Source organism: Camelus bactrianus, unplaced genomic scaffold (assembly GCF_048773025.1).
Source record: "Camelus bactrianus isolate YW-2024 breed Bactrian camel unplaced genomic scaffold, ASM4877302v1 HiC_scaffold_44, whole genome shotgun sequence".
Lineage (NCBI taxonomy): Eukaryota > Metazoa > Chordata > Mammalia > Artiodactyla > Camelidae > Camelus > Camelus bactrianus.
In genome coordinates this window covers 1,163,483-1,184,332 of record NW_027413960.1, presented here as the reverse complement: position 1 = coordinate 1,184,332, position 20,850 = coordinate 1,163,483, and positions in this window count along the sequence as shown.

The window sequence follows — 20,850 nt, the reverse complement described above, 5'->3', positions numbered from 1 at the left end:
TAGGAAACAGCCTGAGAACCCAGAGTAAAAATTTCTCCTTCAACCCGTTCCCTTTGTGCAAGATGAACGAAAGTCTATCCACATGCTCAGTTCTGAGAGATAATTGTGTGTGAAAGCCATTCTTCCCCTAGCTTGTTGGGAACACAAAGTTTCTTTTCAGTTGCAAACTCCAGTCCGTACATATATAAGTGGGGTTCTAGCTCCTACTGTTTTTCACAATGAAAACTGCAGGAACTTCAAACCGGAACTAGGAAATAGCCTGAGAAACCAGAATAAAAGTTTCTCCTGCAAGCCTTTCATTTGTGCTAGATGAACGAACGTCTCTCCACATGCACATTTCTGAGAGATAAGTGTGTGTGAAAGCCGTCCTTCACCTAAATTGTTGGGAACACAAAGTTTCTTTTCAGTTGCAAACTCCACTCCATACATATATATGGGGAGGTACTAGCTCCAACTCGTTTTCACAAGGAAAACTGCAGGAACTTTAAACCGGCACTAGGAAACACCCTGAGAAACCAGAGTAAAAGTTTACCCTGCAACCCGTTCCTTTTGTGCTAGATGAACGAACGTCTCTCCAAATACTCATCTCTGAGAGATAAGTGTGTTAAAGCCGTCCTTCACATAGCTTGTTTGTTAACACAAAGTTTGTTTTAAGTTGCAATCTCCACTCCATACATATATATGGGGAGGTACTAGCTCCAGTTCGGTTTCACAGTGAAAACTGCAGGAACATCAAACCGGCACTAGGAAACATCCTGAGAAATCGGAGTAAAAATTTCTCCTTCAACCCGTTCCCTTTGTGCTAGATGAGCGAACGTCTATCCACGTACTCAGTTCTGAGAGATAAGTGTGTGTGAAAGCCGTCCTTCAACTAGCTTGTTTGGAATAGAAAGATTCTTTTCAGATGCAAACATCAATCCATATATATATATAGGGAGGTACTACCTCCAAATATTTTTTACAGGGAAAACTGCAGGATATTCAACCGGCACTAGGAAACAGACTGAGAAACAGGAGTAAAAATTTCTCCTGCAAACTGTTCACTTTGGCTAGATGAACGAACGTCTCTCCACATAATCAGTTCTGAGAGATAAGTGTGTGTTAAAGCCGTACTTCATCTTGCTTGTTTCTTAACACAAAGTTTCTTTTAAGTTGCTATCTCCACTGCATACATATATATGGGGAGGTACTAGCCCCAACTCGGTTTTACAGTGCAAACTGCAGGAACTTCTAACCGGCACTAGGAAACAGCCTGAGAAACCGGAGTAAAAATTTCTCCTGCAACCTGTTCCCTTTGTGCTTGATGAACGAACATCTATCCACATACACAGTTCTGAGAGATAAGTGTGCGTGAATACCGTCTTTCAACTAGCTTGTTGGGAACACAAAGTTTCCTTTAGTTGCAAACATCACACCATACATATATGTGGGGAGGTACTAGCTCCAACTCGGTTTTACACTGACAACTGCAGAAACTTCAAACCGGTACTAGGAAACAGCCTGAGAAAAAAGAGTAAAAGTTTCACCTGCAACCCTTTCCCTTTGTGCTAGATGAACGAACGTCTCTCCACATGCTCAGTTCTCAGAGATAAGCATTTGTGAAAGCCGCTTTCACCTAGCTTGTTGGTAACACAAAGTTTCTTTGTAGTTGCAACCTCCACTTCATACGTGTAAATGGTTAGGTACTAGCTCCTACTCGGTTTTACAGTGAAAACTGAAGGAACTTCAACCCGGCACTATTAAACAGCATGAGAAACCGGAGTAAAAGTTTCTCCTGCAAACCTTTCCCTTTGTACTAGATGAACGAACGTCTCTCCACATGCTCAGTTCTGAGAGATAAGTGTGCGTGAAAGCCGTTCTTCACCTAGCTTGTTGGGAACACAAAGTTTCCTTTCAGTTGCAAAATTCACTCTATACATATATAAGCGGGGTTCTAATTCCAACTGTTTTTCACAATGAAAACTGCAGGAACTTCAAACCGGCACTAGGAAACAGCCTGAGAAATCAGAGAAAAAGTTTACCCTGCAACCCGTTCCTTTTGTGCTAAATGAACGAACGTCCATCAACCTACTCAGTTCTGAGAGATGTGTGTGTGAAAGCCGTCCTTCACCTAGCTTGTTTGTTAACACAAAGTTTCTTTTAAGTTGCAATCTCCACTCCATACATATATATGGTGAGGTACTAGCTCCAACTCGGTTTTACAGTGAAAAATGCAGGAACATCAAACCGGCACTAGGAAACATCCTGAGAAACCGGAGTAATAATTTCTCCTTCAACCCGTTCCCTTTGTGCTAGATGAGCGAACGTCTATCCACATACTCAGTTCTGAGAGATAAGTCTGTGTGAAAGCCTTCCTTCACCTAGCTTGTTGGGAACACAAAGATTCTTTTCAGATGCAAACACCAATCCATATATATATATATATATAGGGTGTATTAACTCCAAATATGTTTTACAGTGAAAACAGCAGGAATTTCAAATCGGCACTAGGAAATAGCCTGAGAAACCAGAATAAAAGTTTCTCCTGCAAGCCTTTCCTTTGTGCTAGATGAACGAACGTCTCTCCACATGCACATTTCTTAGAGATAAGTGTGTGTGAAAGCCGTCCTTCACCTAGCTTGTTGGGAACACAAAGTTTCTTTTCAGTAGCAAACTCCACTCCATACATATATATGGGGAGGTACTAGCACCAACTCGTTTTCACAACGAAAACTGCAGGAACTTTAAACCGGCACTAGGAAACACCCTGAGAAACCAGAGTAAAAGTTTACCCTGCAACCCTTTCCTTTTGTGCTAGATGAACGAACGTCTCTCCACCTACACATCTCTGAGAGATAAGTGTGTTAAAGCCGTCCTTCACATAGCTTGTTTGTTAACACAAAGTTTGTTTTAAGTTGCAATCTCCACTCCATAAATATATATGGGGAGGTACTAGCTCCAGTTCGGTTTTACAGTGAAAACTGCAGGAACATCAAACCGGCACTAGGAAACATCCTGATAAACCGGAGTAAAAATTTCTCCTTCAACCCGTTCCCTTTGTGCTAGATGAGCGAACGTCTATCCACGTACTCAGTTCTGAGAGATAAGTGTGTGTGAAAGCCGTCCTTCAACTAGCTTGTTGGGATTACAAAGTTTCTTTTCAGATGCAAACACCAATCCATAAATATATATAGGTTGGTTCTAACTCCAAATATTTTTTACAGTGAAATCTGCAGGAATTTCAAACCGGCACTAGGAAGCAACCTGACAAACCAGAGTAAAATTTCACCTGCAACCCGTTCCCTTTGTGCTAGATGAGCGAACGTCTCTCCACATGCTCAGTTCTGAGAGATAAGCGTGTGTGAAAGCCGTTCTTCACCTAGCTTGTTGTGAACACAATGATTCTTTTCAGATGCAAACACCAATCCATAAATATATATAGGGTGGTAATAACTCCAAATATGTTTTACAGTGAAAACTGCAGGAATTTCAAACCGGCACTAGGAAACAGACTGAGAAACCAGAGTGAAAGTTTCTACTGCAACCCGTTCCCTTTGTGCTAGATGAATGAACGACTCTCCACAAGCTCATTTCTGAGCGATAAGTGTGTGTGAAAGCCGTCCTACAAATAGCTTGTTGGGAACACAAAGTTTCTTTTCAGTTGCAAAATTCACTCCATACATATATAATGGGAGGTACTAGCTTCAACTCGGTTTTACAGAGAAAATTGCAGGAACTTCAAACCAGCACTAGGAAACAGCCCAAGAAACCAGAATAAAAGTTTCTCCTGCAACCCGTTCTATTTGTGCTAGATGAACGAACATCTCTCCAGATGCTCAGTTATGAGAAATAAGTGTGTGTGCAAGCCGTCCTTCACCTAGCTTTTTATTAACACAAAGATTCTTTTAAGTTGCAATCTCCACTCCATACATATATATGGGGAAGTACTAGCTCCAACTCGGTTTTACAGTGAAAACTGCAGGAAATTCAAACCGGCACTAGGAAACAGCCTGAGAAACCGGAGAAAAATTTCTCCCGCAAACCGTTCCTTTTGTGCTTGATGAACGAACATCTATCCACATACACAGTTCTGAGAGATAAGTGTGCGTGAATGCCTTCCTTCCCCTAGCTTGTTGGGAACACAAAGTTTACTTTAAGTTGCAAATATCACACCATACATATATATGGGGAGGTACTAGATCCAACTCGGTTTTACACTGAAAAATGCAGGAAATTCAAACCGGTACTAGGAAACAGCCTGAGAAAAAAGAGTAAAAGTTTCACCTGCAAACCGTTCTCTTTGTGCTAGATGAACGAACGTCTCTCCACATGCTTATTTCTGAGAGATTATTGTGTGTGAAAACCGTCCTTCACCTAGCTTGTTGCGAACAGAAAGTTTCTTTTCAGTAGCAAACTCCACTCCATACAGATATATGGGGAGGTACTAGCACCAACTCGGTTTTACAGTGAAAAATGCAGGATCTTCAAACCAGCATTAGGAAACAGCCTGAGAAACCAGAGTAAAACTTTCCCCTGCAAACTGTTTTCTTTGCCATAGATGAAAGAACGTCTCTCCACATGCTCAGTTCGGAGAGATAAATGCGCCTGAATGCCGTCCTTCACCAAGCTTGTTGGGAACACAAAGTATATAATCACTTGCAAAACCCACTTCATATATATATATGGGGAGGTACTAGCTCCAACTCGGTTTCACAATGAAAACTGCAGGAACTTTAAACCGGCACTAGGAAACAGCCTGAGAAACCACAGTAATAGTTTACCCTGCATACCATTCCCTTTGTGCTAGATGAACGAACGTCTCTCCACATGCTCAGTTCTGAGAGATAAGCGTTTGTGAAAGCCGCTTTCACCTAGCTTGTTGGTAACACAATGTTTCTTTGTAGTTGCAACCTCCACTTCATACGTGTAAATGGTTAGGTACTAGCTCCTACTCGGTTTTACAGTGAAAACTGCAGGAACTTCAACCCGGCACTAGGAAACAGCATGAGAAACCGGAGTAAAAGTTTCTCCTGCAAACCTTTCCCTTTGTGCTAGATGAACGTAAGCCTCTCCACATACTCAGTTCTGAGAGATAAGTGTGCGTGAAAGCCGTTCTTCACCTAGCTTGTTGGGAACACAAAGTTTCCTTTCATTTGCAAAATACACTGTATACATATATATGGGGATGTACTAGCTCCAACTCGATTTTACAGTGAAAAGTGCAGGAACTTCAAACCGGAACTAGGAAACAGCCTGAGAACCCAGAGTAAAAGTTTCCCCTGTAACCCGTTCCCCTTGTGCAAGATGAACGAAATTCTATCCACATGCTCAGTTCTGAGAGATAATTGTGTGTGAAAGCCATTCTTCCCCTAGCTTGTTGGGAACACAAAGTTTCTTTTCAGTTGCAAACTCCAGTCCATACATATATAAGGGGGGTTCTAGCTCCAACTGTTTTTCACAATGAAAACTGCAGGAACTTCAAACCGGAACTAGGAAATAGCCTGAGAAACCAGAATAAAAGTTTCTCCTGCAAGCCTTTCATTTGTGCTAGATGAACGAACGTCTCTCCACATGCACATTTCTGAGAGATAAGTGTGTGTGAAAGCCGTCCTTCACCTAAATTGTTGGGAACACAAAGTTTCTTTTCAGTTGCAAACTCCACTCCATACATATATATGGGGAGGTACTAGCTCCAACTCGTTTTCACAAGGAAAACTGCAGGAACTTTAAACCGGCACTAGGAAACACCCTGAGAAACCAGAGTAAAAGTTTACCCTGCAACCCGTTCCTTTTGTGCTAGATGAACGAACGTCTCTCCACCTACTCATCTCTGAGAGATAAGTGTGTTAAAGCCGTCCTTCACATAGCTTGTTTGTTAACACAAAGTTTGTTTTAAGTTGCAATCTCCACTCCATACATATATATGGGGAGGTACTAGCTCCAGTTCGGTTTCACAGTGAAAACTGCAGGAACATCAAACCGGCACTAGGAAACATCCTGAGAAATCGGAGTAAAAATTTCTCCTTCAACCCGTTCCCTTTGTGCTAGATGAGCGAACGTCTATCCATGTACTCAGTTCTGAGAGATAAGTGTGTGTGAAAGCCGTCCTTCAACTAGCTTGTTTGGAATAGAAAGATTCTTTTCAGATGCAAACATCAATCCATATATATATATAGGGAGGTACTACCTCCAAATATTTTTTACAGGGAAAACTGCAGGATATTCAACCGGCACTAGGAAACAGACTGAGAAACAGGAGTAAAAATTTCTCCTGCAAACTGTTCACTTTGGCTAGATGAACGAACGTCTCTCCACATAATCAGTTCTGAGAGATAAGTGTGTGTTAAAGCCGTACTTCATCTTGCTTGTTTCTTAACACAAAGTTTCTTTTAAGTTGCTATCTCCACTGCATACATATATATGGGGAGGTACTAGCCCCAACTCGGTTTTACAGTGAAAACTGCAGGAACTTCTAACCGGCACTAGGAAACAGCCTGAGAAACCGGAGTAAAAATTTCTCCTGCAACCTGTTCCCTTTGTGCTTGATGAACGAACATCTATCCACATACACAGTTCTGAGAGATAAGTGTGCGTGAATACCGTCTTTCATCTAGCTTGTTGGGAACACAAAGTTTCCTTTAAGTTGCAAACATCACACCATACATATATGTGGGGAGGTACTAGCTCCAACTCGGTTTTACACTGACAACTGCAGAAACTTCAAACCGGTACTAGGAAACAGCCTGAGAAAAAAGAGTAAAAGTTTCACCTGCAACCCTTTCCCTTTGTGCTAGATGAACGAACGTCTCTCCACATGCTCAGTTCTCAGAGATAAGCATTTGTGAAAGCCGCTTTCAGCTAGCTTGTTGGTAACACAAAGTTTCTTTGTAGTTGCAACCTCCACTTCATACGTGTAAATGGTTAGGTACTAGCTCCTACTCGGTTTTACAGTGAAAACTGAAGGAACTTCAACCCGGCACTATTAAACAGCATGAGAAACTGGAGTAAAAGTTTCTCCTGCAAACCTTTCCCTTTGTACTAGATGAACGAACGTCTCTCCACATGCTCAGTTCTGAGAGATAAGTGTGCGTGAAAGCCGTTCTTCACCTAGCTTGTTGGGAACACAAAGTTTCCTTTCAGTTGCAAAATTCACTCTATACATATATAAGGGGGGTTCTAATTCCAACTGTTTTTCACAATGAAAACTGCAGGAACTTCAAACCGGCACTAGGAAACAGCCTGAGAAATCAGAGAAAAAGTTTACCCTGCAACCCGTTCCTTTTGTGCTAAATGAACGAACGTCCCTCAACCTACTCAGTTCTGAGAGATGTGTGTGTGAAAGCCGTCCTTCACCTAGCTTGTTTGTTAACACAAAGTTTCTTTTAAGTTGCAATCTCCACTCCATACATATATATGGTGAGGTACTAGCTCCAACTCGGTTTTACAGTGAAAAATGCAGGAACATCAAACCAGCACTAGGAAACATCCTGAGAAACCGGAGTAATAATTTCTCCTTCAACCCGTTCCCTTTGTGCTAGATGAGCGAACGTCTATCCACATACTCAGTTCTGAGAGATAAGTCTGTGTGAAAGCCTTCCTTCACCTAGCTTGTTGGGAACACAAAGATTCTTTTCAGATGCAAACACCAATCCATATATATATATATATATATATAGGGTGGTACTAACTCCAAATATGTTTTACAGTGAAAACAGCAGGAATTTCAAATCGGCACTAGGAAATAGCCTGAGAAACCAGAATAAAAGTTTCTCCTGCAAGCCTTTCCTTTGTGCTAGATGAACGAACATCTCTCCACATGCACATTTCTTAGAGATAAGTGTGTGTGAAAGCCGTCCTTCACCTAGCTTGTTGGGAACACAAAGTTTCTTTTCAGTAGCAAACTCCACTCCATACATATATATGGGGAGGTACTAGCACCAACTCGTTTTCACAACGAAAACTGCAGGAACTTTAAACCGGCACTAGGAAACACCCTGAGAAACCAGAGTAAAAGTTTACCCTGCAACCCTTTCCTTTTGTGCTAGATGAACGAACGTCTCTCCACCTACACATCTCTGAGAGATAAGTGTGTTAAAGCCGTCCTTCACATAGCTTGTTTGTTAACACAAAGTTTGTTTTAAGTTGCAATCTCCACTCCATAAATATATATGGGGAGGTACTAGTTCCAGTTCGGTTTTACAGTGAAAACTGCAGGAACATCAAACCGGCACTAGGAAACATCCTGATAAACCGGAGTAAAAATTTCTCCTTCAACCCGTTCCCTTTGTGCTAGATGAGCGAACGTCTATCCACGTACTCAGTTCTGAGAGATAAGTGTGTGTGAAAGCCGTCCTTCAACTAGCTTGTTGGGATTACAAAGTTTCTTTTCAGATGCAAACACCAATCCATAAATATATATAGGTTGGTTCTAACTCCAAATATTTTTTACAGTGAAAACTGCAGGAATTTCAAACCGGCACTAGGAAGCAGCCTGACAAACCAGAGTAAAATTTCACCTGCAACCCGTTCCCTTTGTGCTAGATGAGCGAACGTCTCTCCACATGCTCAGTTCTGAGAGATAAGCGTGTGTGAAAGTTGTCCTTCACCTAGCTTGTTGGGAACACAAAGTTTCTTTTCAGTTGCAAACTCCACTCCATATATATATATGGGGAGGTAATAGTTCCAATCGATTTTACAGTGAAAACTGCAGGAACTTCAAACCGGCACTAGGAAATATCCTGAGAAACCAGAGTAAAAGTTTCTCCTGCAACCCGTTCCATTTGTGCAAGATGAACAAACGTTTCTCCATATGCTCAGTTCTGAGAGATAAGTGTGTGTGAAAGCCGTTCTTCACCTAGCTTGTTGTGAACACAATGATTCTTTTCAGATGCAAACACCAATCCATAAATATATATAGGGTGGTAATAACTCCAAATATGTTTTACAGTGAAAACTGCAGGAATTTCAAACCGGCACTAGGAAACAGACTGAGAAACCAGAGTGAAAGTTTCTACTGCAACCCGTTCCCTTTGTGCTAGATGAATGAACGACTCTCCACATGCTCATTTCTGAGCGATAAGTGTGTGTGAAAGCCGTCCTACAAATAGCTTGTTGGGAACACAAAGTTTCTTTTCAGTTGCAAAATTCACTCCATACATATATAATGGGAGGTACTAGCTTCAACTCGGTTTTACAGAGAAAATTGCAGGAACTTCAAACCAGCACTAGGAAACAGCCCGAGAAACCAGAATAAAAGTTTCTCCTGCAACCCGTTCTATTTGTGCTAGATGAACGAACATCTCTCCAGATGCTCAGTTATGAGATATAAGTGTGTGTGCAAGCCGTCCTTCACCTAGCTTTTTATTAACACAAAGATTCTTTTAAGTTGCAATCTGCACTCCATACATATATATGGGGAAGTACTAGCTCCAACTCGGTTTTACAGTGAAAACTGCAGGAAATTCAAACCGGCACTAGGAAACAGCCTGAGAAACCGGAGAAAAAATTTCTCCCGCAAACCGTTCCTTTTGTGCTTGATGAACGAACATCTATCCACATACACAGTTCTGAGAGATAAGTGTGCGTGAATGCCTTCCTTCCCCTAGCTTGTTGGGAACACAAAGTTTACTTTAAGTTGCAAATATCACACCATACATATATATGGGGAGGTACTAGATCCAACTCGGTTTTACACTGAAAAATGCAGGAAATTCAAACCGGTACTAGGAAACAGCCTGAGAAAAAAGAGTAAAAGTTTCACCTGCAAACCGTTCTCTTTGTGCTAGATGAACGAACGTCTCTCCACATGCTTATTTCTGAGAGATTATTGTGTGTGAAAACCGTCCTTCACCTAGCTTGTTGCGAACAGAAAGTTTCTTTTCAGTAGCAAACTCCACTCCATACAGATATATGGGGAGGTACTAGCACCAACTCGGTTTTACAGTGAAAAATGCAGGATCTTCAAACCAGCATTAGGAAACAGCCTGAGAAACCAGAGTAGAACTTTCCCCTGCAAACTGTTTTCTTTGCCATAGATGAAAGAACGTCTCTCCACATGCTCAGTTCGGAGAGATAAGTGTGTGTGAAAGCCGTCCTTCACCTAGCTTGTTGGGAATACAAAGTTTCCATTCAGTTGCAAACTACACACCATACATACATATGGGGAGGTAGTAGCTCCACTCGATTTTACAGTGAAAACTGCAGGAACTTTAAACCGGCACTAGGAATCAGCTGAGAAACCAGAGTAAATGTTTACCCTTCAACCCGTTCCCTTTGTTCTAGATGAACGAACGTTTTTCCACATGCTCATTTCGGAGAGATATGTGTGTGTGAAAGCCTTCCTTCACCTTGCTTGTTTGGAACACAAACTTTCTTTTCAGTTGCAAAATCCACTCCATACATATATAAGAGGAGGTAAAAGCTCCAACTCGGTTTTACAGTGAAAACTGCAGGAACGGCAAACCGGCACTAGGAAAAAGCCTGAGAAACCAGGGTAAAAGTTTAACCTGATACCCGTTCCCTTTGTGCTATATGAACGAACGTCTCTCCACATGCTCAGTTCTGAGAGATAAGTGCGCCTGAATGCCGTCCTTCACCAAGCTTGTTGGGAACGCAAACTATATAATCACTTGCAAAACCCACTTCATATATATATATGGGGAGGTACTAGCTCCAACTCGGTTTCACAATGAAAACTGCAGGAACTTTAAACCGGCACTAGGAAACAGCCTGAGAAACCACAGTAATAGTTTACCCTGCATACCATTCCCTTTGTGCTAGATGAACGAACGTCTCTCCACATGCTCAGTTCTGAGAGATAAGCGTTTGTGAAAGCCGCTTTCACCTAGCTTGTTGGTAACACAATGTTTCTTTGTAGTTGCAACCTCCACTTCATACGTGTAAATGGTTAGGTACTAGCTCCTACTCGGTTTTACAGTGAAAACTGCAGGAACTTCAACCCGGCACTAGGAAACAGCATGAGAAACCGGAGTAAAAGTTTCTCCTGCAAACCTTTCCCTTTGTGCTAGATGAACGTAAGCCTCTCCACATACTCAGTTCTGAGAGATAAGTGTGCGTGAAAGCCGTTCTTCACCTAGCTTGTTGGGAACACAAAGTTTCCTTTCATTTGCAAAATACACTGTATACATATATATGGGGATGTACTAGCTCCAACTCGATTTTACAGTGAAAAGTGCAGGAACTTCAAACCGGAACTAGGAAACAGCCTGAGAACCCAGAGTAAAAGTTTCCCCTTTAACCCGTTCCCCTTGTGCAAGATGAACGAAATTCTATCCACATGCTCAGTTCTGAGAGATAATTGTGTGTGAAAGCCATTCTTCCCCTAGCTTGTTGGGAACACAAAGTTTCTTTTCAGTTGCAAACTCCAGTCCATACATATATAAGGGGGGTTCTAGCTCCAACTGTTTTTCACAATGAAAACTGCAGGAACTTCAAACCGGAACTAGGAAATAGCCTGAGAAACCAGAATAAAAGTTTCTCCTGCAAGCCTTTCATTTGTGCTAGATGAACGAACGTCTCTCCACATGCACATTTCTGAGAGATAAGTGTGTGTGAAAGCCGTCCTTCACCTAAATTGTTGGGAACACAAAGTTTCTTTTCACTTGCAAACTCCACTCCATACATATATATGGGGAGGTACTAGCTCCAACTCGTTTTCACAAGGAAAACTGCAGGAACTTTAAACCGGCACTAGGAAACACCCTGAGAAACCAGAGTAAAAGTTTACCCTGCAACCCGTTCCTTTTGTGCTAGATGAACGAACGTCTCTCCACCTACTCATCTCTGAGAGATAAGTGTGTTAAAGCCGTCCTTCACATAGCTTGTTTGTTAACACAAAGTTTGTTTTAAGTTGCAATCTCCACTCCATACATATATATGGGGAGGTACTAGCTCCAGTTCGGTTTCACAGTGAAAACTGCAGGAACATCAAACCGGCACTAGGAAACATCCTGAGAAATCGGAGTAAAAATTTCTCCTTCAACCCGTTCCCTTTGTGCTAGATGAGCGAACGTCTATCCATGTACTCAGTTCTGAGAGATAAGTGTGTGTGAAAGCCGTCCTTCAACTAGCTTGTTTGGAATAGAAAGATTCTTTTCAGATGCAAACATCAATCCATATATATATATAGGGAGGTACTACCTCCAAATATTTTTTACAGGGAAAACTGCAGGATATTCAACCGGCACTAGGAAACAGACTGAGAAACAGGAGTAAAAATTTCTCCTGCAAACTGTTCACTTTGGCTAGATGAACGAACGTCTCTCCACATAATCAGTTCTGAGAGATAAGTGTGTGTTAAAGCCGTACTTCATCTTGCTTGTTTCTTAACACAAAGTTTCTTTTAAGTTGCTATCTCCACTGCATACATATATATGGGGAGGTACTAGCCCCAACTCGGTTTTACAGTGAAAACTGCAGGAACTTCTAACCGGCACTAGGAGACAGCCTGAGGAATCGGAGTAAAAATTTCTCCTGCAACCTGTTCCCTTTGTGCTTGATGAACGAACATCTATCCACATACACAGTTCTGAGAGATAAGTGTGCGTGAATACCGTCTTTCATCTAGCTTGTTGGGAACACAAAGTTTCCTTTAAGTTGCAAACATCACACCATACATATATGTGGGGAGGTACTAGCTCCAACTCGCTTTTACACTGACAACTGCAGAAACTTCAAACCGGTACTAGGAAACAGCCTGAGAAAAAAGAGTAAAAGTTTCACCTGCAACCCTTTCCCTTTGTGCTAGATGAACGAACGTCTCTCCACATGCTCAGTTCTCAGAGATAAGCATTTGTGAAAGCCGCTTTCACCTAGCTTGGTGGTAACACAATGTTTCTTTGTAGTTGCAACCTCCACTTCATACGTGTAAATGGTTAGGTACTAGCTCCTACTCGGTTTTACAGTGAAAACTGCAGGAACTTCAACCCGGCACTAGGAAACAGCATGAGAAACCGGAGTAAAAGTTTCTCCTGCAAACCTTTCCCTTTGTGCTAGATGAACGTAAGCCTCTCCACATACTCAGTTCTGAGAGATAAGTGTGCGTGAAAGCCGTTCTTCACCTAGCTTGTTGGGAACACAAAGTTTCCTTTCATTTGCAAAATACACTGTATACATATATATGGGTATGTACTAGCTCCAACTCGATTTTACAGTGAAAAGTGCAGGAACTTCAAACCGGAACTAGGAAACAGCCTGAGAACCCAGAGTAAAAGTTTCCCCTTTAACCCGTTCCCCTTGTGCAAGATGAACGAAAGTCTATCCACAAGCTCAGTTCTGAGAGATAATTGTGTGTGAAAGCCATTCTTCCCCTAGCTTGTTGGGAACACAAAGTTTCTTTTCAGTTGCAAACTCCAGTCCGTACATATATAAGGGGAGTTCTAGCTCCAACTGTTTTTCACAATGAAAACTGCAGGAACTTCAAACCGGAACTAGGAAATAGCCTGAGAAATCAGAATAAAAGTTTCTCCTGCAAGCCTTTCATTTGTGCTAGATGAACGAACGTCTCTCCACATGCACATTTCTGAGAGATAAGTGTGTGTGAAAGCCGTCCTTCACCTAAATTGTTGGGAACACAAAGTTTCTTTTCAGTTGCAAACTCCACTCCATACATATATATTGGGAGGTACTAGCTCCAACTCGTTTTCACAAGGAAAACTGCAGGAACTTTAAACCGGCACTAGGAAACACCCTGAGAAACCAGAGTAAAAGTTTACCCTGCAACCCGTTCCTTTTGTGCTAGATGAACGAACGTCTCTCCACCTACTCATCTCTGAGAGATAAGTGTGTTAAAGCCGTCCTTCACATAGCTTGTTTGTTAACACAAAGTTTGTTTTAAGTTGCAATCTCCACTCCATACATATATATGGGGAGGTACTAGCTCCAGTTCGGTTTCACAGTGAAAACTGCAGGAACATCAAACCGGCACTAGGAAACATCCTGAGAAATCGGAGTAAAAATTTCTCCTTCAACCCGTTCCCTTTGTGCTAGATGAGCGAACGTCTATCCATGTACTCAGTTCTGAGAGATAAGTGTGTGTGAAAGCCGTCCTTCAACTAGCTTGTTTGGAATAGAAAGATTCTTTTCAGATGCAAACATCAATCCATATATATATATAGGGAGGTACTACCTCCAAATATTTTTTACAGGGAAAACTGCAGGATATTCAACCGGCACTAGGAAACAGACTGAGAAACAGGAGTAAAAATTTCTCCTGCAAACTGTTCACTTTGGCTAGATGAACGAACGTCTCTCCACATAATCAGTTCTGAGAGATAAGTGTGTGTTAAAGCCGTACTTCATCTTGCTTGTTTCTTAACACAAAGTTTCTTTTAAGTTGCTATCTCCACTGCATACATATATATGGGGAGGTACTAGCCCCAACTCGGTTTTACAGTGAAAACTGCAGGAACTTCTAACCGGCACTAGGAAACAGCCTGAGAAACCGGAGTAAAAATTTCTCCTGCAACCTGTTCCCTTTGTGCTTGATGAACGAACATCTATCCACATACACAGTTCTGAGAGATAAGTGTGCGTGAATACCGTCTTTCATCTAGCTTGTTGGGAACACAAAGTTTCCTTTAAGTTGCAAACATCACACCATACATATATGTGGGGAGGTACTAGCTCCAACTCGGTTTTACACTGACAACTGCAGAAACTTCAAACCGGTACTAGGAAACAGCCTGAGAAAAAAGAGTAAAAGTTTCACCTGCAACCCTTTCCCTTTGTGCTAGATGAACGAACGTCTCTCCACATGCTCAGTTCTCAGAGATAAGCATTTGTGAAAGCCGCTTTCACCTAGCTTGTTGGTAACACAAAGTTTCTTTGTAGTTGCAACCTCCACTTCATACGTGTAAATGGTTAGGTACTAGCTCCTACTCGGTTTTACAGTGAAAACTGAAGGAACTTCAACCCGGCACTATTAAACAGCATGAGAAACCGGAGTAAAAGTTTCTCCTGCAAACCTTTCCCTTTGTACTAGATGAACGAACGTCTCTCCACATGCTCAGTTCTGAGAGATAAGTGTGCGTGAAAGCCGTTCTTCACCTAGCTTGTTGGGAACACAAAGTTTCCTTTCAGTTGCAAAATTCACTCTATACATATATAAGGGGGGTTCTAATTCCAACTGTTTTTCACAATGAAAACTGCAGGAACTTCAAACCGGCACTAGGAAACAGCCTGAGAAATCAGAGAAAAAGTTTACCCTGCAACCCGTTCCTTTTGTGCTAAATGAACGAACGTCCCTCAACCTACTCAGTTCTGAGAGATGTGTGTGTGAAAGCCGTCCTTCACCTTGCTTGTTTGTTAACACAAAGTTTCTTTTAATTTGCAATCTCCACTCCATACATATATATGGTGAGGTACTAGCTCCAACTCGGTTTTACAGTGAAAAATGCAGGAACATCAAACCGGCACTAGGAAACATCCTGAGAAACCGGAGTAATAATTTCTCCTTCAACCCGTTCCCTTTGTGCTAGATGAGCGAACGTCTATCCACATACTCAGTTCTGAGAGATAAGTCTGTGTGAAAGCCTTCCTTCACCTAGCTTGTTGGGAAAACAAAGATTCTTTTCAGATGCAAACACCAATCCATATATATATATATATATATATATATATATATATAGGGTGGTACTAACTCCAAATATGTTTTACAGTGAAAACAGCTGGAATTTCAAATCGGCACTAGGAAACACCCTGAGAAACCAGAATAAAAGTTTCTCCTGCAAGCCTTTCCTTTGTGCTAGATGAACGAACGTCTCTCCACATGCACATTTCTTAGAGATAAGTGTGTGTGAAAGCCGTCCTTCACCTAGCTTGTTGGGAACACAAAGTTTCTTTTCAGTAGCAAACTCCACTCCATACATATATATGGGGAGGTACTAGCACCAACTCGTTTTCACAATGAAAACTGCAGGAACTTTAAACCGGCACTAGGAAACACCCTGAGAAACCAGAGTAAAAGTTTACCCTGCAACCCTTTACTTTTGTGCTAGATGAACGAACGTCTCTCCACCTACTCATCTCTGAGAGATAAGTGTGTTAAAGCCGTCCTTCACATAGCTTGTTTGTTAACACAAAGTTTGTTTTAAGTTGCAATCTCCACTCCATAAATATATATGGGGAGGTACTAGTTCCAGTTCGGTTTTACAGTGAAAACTGCAGGAACATCAAACCGGCACTAGGAAAAATCCTGATAAACCGGAGTAAAAATTTCTCCTTCAACCCGTTCCCTTTGTGCTAGATGAGCGAACGTCTATCCACGTACTCAGTTCTGAGAGATAAGTGTGTGTGAAAGCCGTCCTTCAACTAGCTTGTTGGGATTACAAAGTTTCTTTTCAGATGCAAACACCAATCCATAAATATATATAGGGTGGTTCTAACTCCAAATATTTTTTACAGTGAAAACTGCAGGAATTTCAAACCGGCACTAGGAAGCAGCCTGACAAACCAGAGTAAAATTTCACCTGCAACCCGTTCCCTTTGTGCTAGATGAGCGAACGTCTCTCCACATGCTCAGTTCTGAGATATAAGCGTGTGTGAAAGTTGTCCTTCACCTAGCTTGTTGGGAACACAAAGTTTCTTTTCAGTTGCAAACTCCACTCCATATATATATATGGGGAGGTAATATTTCCAATCGATTTTACAGTGAAAACTGCAGGAACTTCAAACCAGCACTAGGAAATATCCTGAGAAACCAGAGTAAAAGTTTCTCCTGCAACCCGTTCCATTTGTGCAAGATGAACGAACGTTTCTCCATATGCTCAGTTCTGAGAGATAAGTGTGTGTGAAAGCCGTTCTTCACCTAGCTTGTTGTGAACACAATGATTCTTTTCAGATGCAAACACCAATCCATAAATATAAATAGGGTGGTAATAACTCCAAATATGTTTTACAGTGAAAACTGCAGGAATTTCAAACCGGCACTAGGAAACAGACTGAGAAACCAGAGTGAAAGTTTCTACTGCAACCCGTTCCCTTTGTGCTAGATGAATGAACGACTCTCCACATGCTCATTTCTGAGCGATAAGTGTGTGTGAAAGCCGTCCTACAAATAGCTTGTTGGGAACACAAAGTTTCTTTTCAGTTGCAAAATTCACTCCATACATATATAATGGGAGGTACTAGCTTCAACTCGGTTTTACAGAGAAAATTGCAGGAACTTCAAACCAGCACTAGGAAACAGCCCAAGAAACCACAATAAAAGTTTCTCCTGCAACCCGTTCTATTTGTGCTAGATGAACGAACATCTCTCCAGATGCTCAGTTATGAGAAATAAGTGTGTGTGCAAGCCGTCCTTCACCTAGCTTTTTATTAACACAAAGATTCTTTTAAGTTGCAATCTCCACTCCATACATATATATGGGGAAGTACTAGCTCCAACTCGGTTTTACAGTGAAAACTGCAGGAAATTCAAACCGGCACTAGGAAACAGCCTGAGAAACCGGAGAAAAAATTTCTCCCGCAAACCGTTCCTTTTGTGCTTGATGAATGAACATCTATCCACATACACAGTTCTGAGAGATAAGTGTGCGTGAATGCCTTCCTTCCCCTAGCTTGTTGGGAACACAAAGTTTCCTTTAAGTTGCAAATATCACACCATACATATATATGGGGAGGTACTAGATCCAACTCGGTTTTACACTGAAAAATGCAGGAAATTCAAACCGGTACTAGGAAACAGCCTGAGAAAAAAGAGTAAAAGTTTCACCTGCAAACCGTTCTCTTTGTGCTAGATGAACGAACGTCTCTCCACATGCTTATTTCGGAGAGATTATTGTGTGTGAAAACCGTCCTTCACCTAGCTTGTTGCGAACAGAAAGTTTCTTTTCAGTAGCAAACTCCACTCCATACAGATATATGGGGAGGTACTAGCACCAACTCGGTTTTACAGTGAAAAATGCTGGATCTTCAAACCAGCATTAGGAAACAGCCTGAGAAACCAGAGTAAAACTTTCCCCTGCAAACTGTTTTCTTTGCCATAGATGAAAGAACGTCTCTCCACATGCTCAGTTCGGAGAGATAAGTGTGTGTGAAAGCCGTCCTTCACCTAGCTTCTTGGGAATACAAAGTTTCCTTTCAGTTGCAAACTACACACCATACATACATATGGGGAGGTAGTAGCTCCGCTCGATTTTACAGTGAAAACTGCAGGAACTTTAAACCGGCACTAGGAATCAGCTGAGAAACCAGAGTAAATGTTTACCCTTCAACCCGTTCCCTTTGTTCTAGATGAACGAACGTTTTTCCACATGCTCATTTCGGAGAGATATGTGTGTGTGAAAGCCTTCCTTCACCTTGCTTGTTTGGAACACAAACTTTCTTTTCAGTTGCAAACTCCACTCCATACATATATAAGAGGAGGTACAAGCTCCAACTCGGTTTTACAGTGAAAACTGCAGGAACGGCAAACCGGCACTAGGAAAAAGCCTGAGAAACCAGAGTAAAAGTTTAACCTGATACCCGTTCCCTTTGTGCTATATGAACGAACGTCTCTCCACATGCTCAGTTCTGAGAGATAAGTGCGCCTGAATGCCGTCCTTCACCAAGCTTGTTGGGAACACAAAGTATATAATCACTTGCAAAACCCACTTCATATATATATATGGGGAGGTACTAGCTCCAACTCGGTTTCACAATGAAAACTGCAGGAACTTTAAACCGGCACTAGGAAACAGCCTGAGAAACCACAGTAATAGTTTACCCTGCATACCATTCCCTTTGTGCTAGATGAACGAACGTCTCTCCACATGCTCAGTTCTGAGAGATAAGCGTTTGTGAAAGCCGCTTTCACCTAGCTTGTTGGTAACACAATGTTTCTTTGTAGTTGCAACCTCCACTTCATACGTGTAAATGGTTAGGTACTAGCTCCTACTCGGTTTTACAGTGAAAACTGCAGGAACTTCAACCCGGCACTAGGAAACAGCATGAGAAACCGGAGTAAAAGTTTCTCCTGCAAACCTTTCCCTTTGTGCTAGATGAACGTAAGCCTCTCCACATACTCAGTTCTGAGAGATAAGTGTGCGTGAAAGCCGTTCTTCACCTAGCTTGTTGGGAACACAAAGTTTCCTTTCATTTGCAAAATACACTGTATACATATATATGGGGATGTACTAGCTCCAACTCGATTTTACAGTGAAAAGTGCAGGAACTTCAAACCGGAACTAGGAAACAGCCTGAGAACCCAGAGTAAAAGTTTCCCCTGTAACCCGTTCCCCTTGTGCAAGATGAACGAAAGTCTATCCACATGTTCAGTTCTGAGAGATAATTGTGTGTGAAAGCCATTCTTCCCCTAGCTTGTTGGGAACACAAAGTTTCTTTTCAGTTGCAAACTCCAGTCCGTACATATATAAGGGGGGTTCTAGCTCCAACTGTTTTTCACAATGAAAACTGCAGGAACTTCAAACCGGAACTAGGAAATAGCCTGAGAAACCAGAATAAAAGTTTCTCCTGCAAGCCTTTCATTTGTGCTAGATGAACGAACGTCTCTCCACATGCACATTTCTGAGAGATAAGTGTGTGTGAAAGCCGTCCTTCACCTAAATTGTTGGGAACACAAAGTTTCTTTTCAGTTGCAAACTCCACTCCATACATATATATGGGGAGGTACTAGCTCCAACTCGTTTTCACAAGGAAAACTGCAGGAACTTTAAACCGGCACTAGGAAACACCCTGAGAAACCAGAGTAAAAGTTTACCCTGCAACCCGTTCCTTTTGTGCTAGATGAACGAACGTCTCTCCACCTACTCATCTCTGAGAGATAAGTGTGTTAAAGCCGTCCTTCACATAGCTTGTTTGTTAACACAAAGTTTGTTTTAAGTTGCAATCTCCACTCCATACATATATATGGGGAGGTACTAGCTCCAGTTCGGTTTCACAGTGAAAACTGCAGGAACATCAAACCGGCACTAGGAAACATCCTGAGAAATCGGAGTAAAAATTTCTCCTTCAACCCGTTCCCTTTGTGCTAGATGAGCGAACGTCTATCCATGTACTCAGTTCTGAGAGATAAGTGTGTGTGAAAGCCGTCCTTCAACTAGCTTGTTTGGAATAGAAAGATTCTTTTCAGATGCAAACATCAATCCATATATATATATAGGGGGGTACTACCTCCAAATATTTTTTACAGGGAAAACTGCAGGATATTCAACCGGCACTAGGAAACAGACTGAGAAACAGGAGTAAAAATTTCTCCTGCAAACTGTTCACTTTGGCTAGATGAACGAACGTCTCTCCACATAATCAGTTCTGAGAGATAAGTGTGTGTTAAAGCCGTACTTCATCTTGCTTGTTTCTTAACACAAAGTTTCTTTTAAGTTGCTATCTCCACTGCATACATATATATGGGGAGGTACTAGCCCCAACTCGGTTTTACAGTGAAAACTGCAGGAACTTCTAACCGGCACTAGGAAACAGCCTGAGAAACCGGAGTAAAAATTTCTCCTGCAACCTGTTCCCTTTGTGCTTGATGAACGAACATCTATCCACATACACAGTTCTGAGAGATAAGTGTGCGTGAATACCGTCTTTCATCTAGCTTGTTGGGAACACAAAGTTTCCTTTAAGTTGCAAACATCACACCATACATATATGTGGGGAGGTACTAGCTCCAACTCGGTTTTACACTGACAACTGCAGAAACTTCAAACCGGTACTAGGAAACAGCCTGAGAAAAAAGAGTAAAAGTTTCACCTGCAACCCTTTCCCTTTGTGCTAGATGAACGAACGTCTCTCCACATGCTCAGTTCTCAGAGATAAGCATTTGTGAAAGCCGCTTTCACCTAGCTTGTTGGTAACACAAAGTTTCTTTGTAGTTGCAACCTCCACTTCATACGTGTAAATGGTTAGGTA